The sequence below is a fragment of the Pinus tabuliformis genome, chromosome Q (assembly GCF_031772625.1).
Source record: "Pinus tabuliformis cultivar Carrire ecotype Pingquan chromosome Q, CPIR1, whole genome shotgun sequence".
NCBI lineage: Eukaryota > Viridiplantae > Streptophyta > Pinopsida > Pinales > Pinaceae > Pinus > Pinus tabuliformis.
The window spans coordinates 266215632-266222752 of NC_142296.1; the positions used below are offsets into that span (position 1 = coordinate 266215632).

The 7121-nt window shown below is 40.9% G+C and overlaps 1 pseudogene; it reads right to left on the reverse strand.

Annotated features, from left to right (window-relative positions):
* Positions 1-3792, reverse strand: part of LOC149219198 (UDP-glucuronic acid decarboxylase 2 pseudogene) — a 60798-nt pseudogene extending 57006 nt beyond the window's left edge.
* Between the last annotated feature and the right edge of the window lie 3329 nt (positions 3793-7121).

Sequence of the window (7121 nt, forward strand, 5' to 3'; positions counted from 1 at the left end):
ACAGCTTCCAGCTACCTGCTTCCTTACTTGCCCAGCTTCACCAAGTTCCTGCAAGATCACAGAAGAAGAAAACTACACAAAGACATGGATTTATATTCATAAATAGCTTAGGATCAGATTTAAGCTAAACATTCAAATATAACAAAACATCATTGATACACAAGCATGTAGGAGAAACTCAAATAGTTTTATTGATATAACAAGAAGGTCCAGGAGGAGTTACAACCGATGATTCCTGATCCAGCATCAACCCCCCAGCAAAGGAATCCCCTCTTCACCTCCAACAAAGCATAAATCACCCAATACTCTGATCTCTATCTCAAAACCAACAACAATTCTCTGCAATGTACAAAATTCCAGCCTCCGGATCTCTAGGATGAGGGATCCATATATAGATGTATGCAAAGAGGATGAGTCAGCTTATGATTTGACTTGTGGCTTTTCTCTATCAGTTCTTGCTTCCACTTGGAGACTGAGAGCCTCTTATTCATCCTTGGTCGAACTCAGTGAGGCAAGTGCCATTGGGGAAAATTCTGGAAGCTTCCATTGTCTGTCCACCTCGCGGAATGACACTGCCATTTGTCATTTCCCGCTCAACGCACCCTGGTAGTGCATTTAGGTGCTTTGCAACGCACCTAGCTAGTGTACTTGGGTGCTATGCAACGCAGCTAGCTAGTGGAGCAGCTGAAATGATCCTGATTTGACTGATTCTGAGCAGTTTCTGGTGGAGAACTTCTGGGAGAAGTTGTAATTTGTTGACCTTGTTCCTTTAGGGGCCGGAACAACACTTTTAGGGACTTAGGATCCATTGGTTTATGGACATTTCATGCTTAGAGCTGTAAGGCACAAAAATGTCTATAACACCATGATAGCATTTCAGTGGAAACAGAGCCAGGGGAGACCCTAAATATCAATCCAGATCTATCAGAATCCCAGACAAAATAGCTCTTGGATGTTCTTCAAGAACACAAGGAAGCATTTTCCTGGGACTATAGAGACATGAAAGGGGCTCCTACCAATTGATGCACCCATCATATATACATCAAAGAGGACTGTCATCCTATGAGACAGCCTCAGAGAAGGATGAACCCTGATCTGGAAAACATTGTCAAGGAAGAACTTCAAAAAGATAAAAATCAGACTTGAATTGGAAAAGAAGGAGTTATAGCTCACAGGTGAGTACTGCACCTGGAGACTACACTCAAACAAAGAGAACTCTCTTCGTACACTCTACTTACATCAAATTAGCAATTACATCATTAAGTACATTACTAGAGATCAAGAAGTTGCAACCAAACTCCTAAACTCTAGGAACAAATCCTAAACTAAGGAGATACGTTACAACTTGTGTAACCATTTCTCCATTAATACAAAATAATATTAATTATTTTCAACTTGCCCCCCTTAATGGAGAAAGGATTATCCTGAACTCCTAGCATCCCTCTAAACAATTCAAACTTTACACGCCCAAGAGGCTTAGTAAAAATATCAACCCTGTTATCACAAGTTTTACAATATTCAACACATATCTCTTTTGACAGTAGTTTCTCTCAATGAAGCAGAGCTATAGTGCTCTACTTTTTGCTACTCCATGCTATGACCCCGGATCCAATGCTGAATTCATAACCTGTGATAGATCTTCAATCATCCAAGTTACCTGCCCAATCGGAATTTGAAAAACCTGCTAGAATAACATCAGAAGTGTCAGTGTACAAAATGCCATAATTACTAGTACCACTAAGATACCTCAACACACTTTTTGCTGCGACCCAGTGACTTTCGAGTGGTTTTGACATGAACTGGCTCAACACACTAACAGAATATGCCAAATCTGGTCTAGTTGTAGTTAGATATATCAAACTTCCAACTAGCTGTCTGTACATGGTTGCATCCACCTCTTTAGTACCATCGTCACTGCTCAACTTTAAGTTCTGCTGTAATGGTGTTGCTGCTGATCTGCACTGCTCCATTCTAAACCTTTCCAGCAAGCTTCTGGCATACTTCCCTTGAGTGAGAAAAGTTTGTCCAGAGTCTTTCCATACCTCCAATCCCAAGCAATAATGAAGGTTTCCAAGATCTTTCCATCTCATACACTTGTGACATCTGATTTCTTTGATCAGATTGTTAGCATTCCCTATTATGATCATATCATCTACATACAAAGAAATCAAAATAATTTGCCTCTATTTATTAAACTTGGTATACAGATTTGGATCATTCAAGCTCCTATGAAAGCCATGTTTTACAAAAAATGAGTCAATTTTCTCATACCATGACCTAGGTGCCTGTTTTAAATCATAAAGTACCTTTTTCAATTTACACACAAGATGTTCCTGCCCCTTTTTCACAAAACCTTCAGGCTGTACTAAATAAATTTCTTCCTTCAAGTCACCATTCAAAAATGCAGACTTGACATCTAGCTAGTGTAGCTGCCATCTGTGTTTTGTTGCTAAGGAAATTAGCATTCTAATGGTGTTTAATTTGGCTACAGGAGCAAAGGTGTCATCGAAATCTATTCCCTCTTTCTGTGAGTAACCCTTTGCTACCAGTCTAGCTTTAAGTTTCTCTATACTCCCGTCTGCATTTATTTTTGGTTTATACAACCATTTGCATCCTATGGGGGTTTTACATTCAGGAAATTCAACCAAATCCCAAGTATGGTTTTTGTTTATTGATTCTATTTCCTCATACATTGCAGCCCTCCATGCATCAGATTTACTTGCTTCCTCATAATTTGCAGGTTCTACAATGTTTAAGAACTTTGACATTAATGCATAGTATTTTAATTTAGAAGGTAATCGAGTATTCCTACTTGATCTCCTTGGTAGGGAACTTACCTCAAATCTGTCTATTTCAGCCTTTTCTGGGCTTGCAATATTGATTACATTTCCTGTTACTCCTTCTTCTTGTTTCTGCTCCTGCTCTTCATCTTCCTCACTGTTTTCTTCCATTAGCAATGGAATGTCCCAATCACTGTTAGAGTCATCCTTTCCTTCTTCAACCTGTTCTAGTTCTAACATTGTAAATTCCCTAGGATTCCCAAGATTGAAAGGACCAACATGTTCGCCCTCCATAAGTCGCATAAGACCTTCAACCAGAAACGAACTGGAAGCTCTTTGTCTATTCCCCATTTCCATAGACTGTCAAAGGTTCCTTGCGCAAAGCCTGAGCAACAAAATTACTTACAACCCGACCATCATCACGGCACATTCGCGGACCGTATGTATTGAAAATTCGAGCAATCCAAACCTCAACATTTTCTCCCATAGTCAGAGTTTCGGCTGTTCTCTTACCCTCATCATAGCAACTGCGGACTCCGATGGGATTAACATTGCCCCAGTAAGCTTCAGTTTGAGGATGTTCAAGAGGATCTCCATAAACCTCACTAGTACTTGTAAGCAAAAAACGTGCCCCAACACGCTTGGCAAGTCTGAGTATGTTCAAGATTCCCACATCATTAGTTTTGATAGTCTTCACAGGATTGTGTTTGTAATGCACAGGGGAAGCGGGGCAAGCCAAATGGTAGATCTGATCAACCTCCAACAATAAGGGTTCCACAACATCATGCCTTATCTGTTCAAACCTCGGATTGCCAAAATGATGCAAAACATTCTCCTTCCTTCCTGTGAAGAAATTGTCGACAACAATAACAATGTCGCCTCTTGCCATGAGCCTGTCAAGTAGATGACTGCCAACAAAGCCAACTCCACCCGTCACGACAACTCGCAGGGACTTTCTCTTCAAACGTAGGGGCTCTTTAGCCCCCGAATTCACCATCGAACCCGAATGATACTGAGCAAACTGAGAAACAGGAGTCTCATAAACAACCTGATGAGGTTTGTCGAGCACAAACCTTCCATTTTCATTAACATTAGAAGCCAAAAAACCAGGTTGAAGGATAAAGAAAGTCGATGCGATGGCGATTCCTATCAAAATAAACAGTAGCTGCTACTCCCTGAGAAAATAATCTACTGGCCTGATAATAGACCACGTCTTTTCTGGCTTAAGAGAGTACTCATCACTGTTATTCATACTGGACTGATAAAATTTCTGATCCTTTGATGAATAAGTCTTCAATGAGCACCACCAGGCAAGTCTGATCTGCTGCCACCAAACAGATCAGGAACTCCAATGCGCCACCACCGGGCAAATCCGATCTGCTACCACCGAACAGATCAGGAACTCCAATGCGCCACCACCGGGCAAATCTGATCTGCTACCACCGAACAGATCAGGAACTCCAATGCGCCACCACCGGGCAAGTCCGATCTGCTGCCACTGAGTAGATCAGGAACTCCAATGCGCCACCACTGGGCAACTCCGATCTGTTGCCACTGAACAGATCCGAAATTTCAAAGTGCCACCACCGGGCAAGGCTGATTTGCAAAAAATTGCAGATCTTCCAAAGAGAAAGAGGCTGGCGCTTCTCGACAGCGAAATACCCGCGCTGAAAACAAAATCGACGTGTCTTACAAAATTAGCGTGATTAAGGCTTGATTTTCCAAGCCAGTAGGACTTTCTAGCACGCTGGCACGATTATCACTATCAAAACAGCGCCAAATGGTGCGACTGTTCCTTAATAAACAGCGCCAACCCTTTCTTCCACTCAAAAATGGCGCGATTGTTCATGACGAAACCGCGCCAACCCTATTTTCCGCTCAGAGATGATCAGTCATCTAAGACCTGTCTTCAGGTGTTACTGCAATCCACCTGATTCTACGAATGCTTCTGTACACTCCACCACCACTACAGTTCTGTAATCAATGATGCATCTAAAAAAAATGATTAAGGCTATCCCTACTCCGTGCTCTGATACCAAGATAAAAATCAGACTTGAATTGAAAAAGAAGAAGTTACAACTCACAGGTGAGTACTGCACCTGGAGACTGCACTCAAACAAAGAGAACTCTCTCCGTACACTCTACTTACATCAAATGAGCAATTACATCATTAAGTACATTACTAGATATCAGGAAGTTGCAACCAAACTCCTAAACTCTAGGAACAAATCCTAAACTAAGGAGATACGTTACAACTTGCGTAACCATTTCTCCATTAATACAAAATAATATTAATTATTTTCAACGCTACTGGATGTGGGATTTCTCTACCCCATTTCGAATAGTCAATGGGTTTCTCCATTGGTGATGGTTCCTAAGAAAAATGGTAAATGGCGGATATGCGTGGATTACATAGAATTAAATAAGGCAATGCAGAAAGACCATTTTTTGTTACCATTCGTTGACTAAGTCTTAGATACTCTAGCTGGGAATAAGTTCTTCTCCTTCCAGGATGAATTTAGCGGGTATAACTAGATCTAGATAGCCCCCGAAGATGAGGATAAAACCACTTTTACATGTCCTTGGGGAACTTTCGCATACCGGGTCCTCCCATTTGGTCTCTGTAATGCTCCTGCAACATTCCAAAGGGAAATTTTGGGTATTTTCTCTGATTTGGTAGATGACAGTGTTGAGATTTATATGGATGATTTCACTCCATACAGGGATTCATTCAAGGAGGGGTTGGAAAATCTAAGAAAAGTACTTGAAAGATGTAAACAGGTGCGTGTCTTTTTGAGTACGATAAAATGCCACATGATGATGGAGGAAGGAATAGTTTTGGGACATTTACTTTCAGCTACTGGAATTCAAATGGATCCAACTAAGATAAAGGTAATATTGCACTTCCCAATACCTAAAACACCCACACAGGTACGTAGCTTTATTGGTTGTGTTGGTTACTACAGGTGCTTTACAGAAAACTTTGCTAAAGTAGCCCATCCACTTTTTCAATTGCTGACAAAAGATGCAGATTTTGTGTGGACAAATGACTGTGAAGTAGCCTTTGTGAAGATCAAGGAACTTGTTTATAGCGCTCTAGTCCTTCGAGGGCTGGACTGGACATTACCATTCCATATCCGTGCAAATGCTTCTCAGACAATAGTTGGGGCAATTTTGGGACAACAAGTGGACAAGGTACCATATGCATTATACTATGTTAGTAAGAACTTGGCTCCAGCTGAGTTGAACTACATAGTGACTGAAAAAGAATTACTCATTGTCATCTACGCCATCAACAAGTTCTAGCATTATATTATCGGGTACCCCACCTTTATACATATTGATCATGCAGCAATCACGTATCTAATGAATAAAACCATTACTCCTAATCGTATTACAAGATGGCTTTTGTTACTTCAAAAGTTTGACATTACCATAGTAGATAAACTAGGTAAGGATAATGTGGTTGTTGATTTTCTGTCTAGACTAGAAGATAATGCTAAAGGTACACCCATCGAAGATAGTTTTCTAGATGATCATATTTTTTCAATTTCTACTAACACTCCATGGTATGCAGATATTGCTAACTATCTTACTATAGGGAAGTTACCTCGTCATTTTTCAAATAGGGATCAGCAGAAAATTATTCATCAAAGTACCTAATATTCGTGGATGGCAGGGTACCTCTTTCATACAGGGGTTGATCAACAGATTCGGCGCTGCGTATCAGAGGATGACATCTATGAAATACTGAAAGTTGCCCATGATGGCCCTTATGGAGGACATTTCGCAGATAAAAGAACAGACCACAAGGTGTTGCAAATGGGATAATACTAGCCTTCTATCTTTCGTGATGCCCGAGATTATGTCCGAAGATGTGACAGTTGTCAATGGATGGGATAGCCTAGGAAATCAGATGAGATGCCACTACAACCTTAGATAGTCCTAGAACCTTTTGAAAAGTGGGCCATTGACTTCATTGGACCTTTCAACCCACCATCTCACTAGAAGGTTTACATTCTGGTCTGCACTGATTATGTAACTAAGTGGGTGGAAGCCGGAGCTATGGCGAAAGCAACAAAACAAGTGGTTGTAGATTTTCTTTTTGAAGAGATTTTTGCTCAATATGGTACTCCAAGGGAGATTATTTCAAATGGAGGAGCACAGTTCACATCCCACATGATAGGAAGGCTTATGCAGAAATATGGGGTTAAACACAAAGTGACAACTCCCTACCATCCTCAGGCAAATATCTTGACAAAAACTGTAGCGAGTCATAGTCAGGATTGGCCTCAGAAACTTCCAGAAGCTCTTTGGGCATATAGGACAACATGGAGGAAT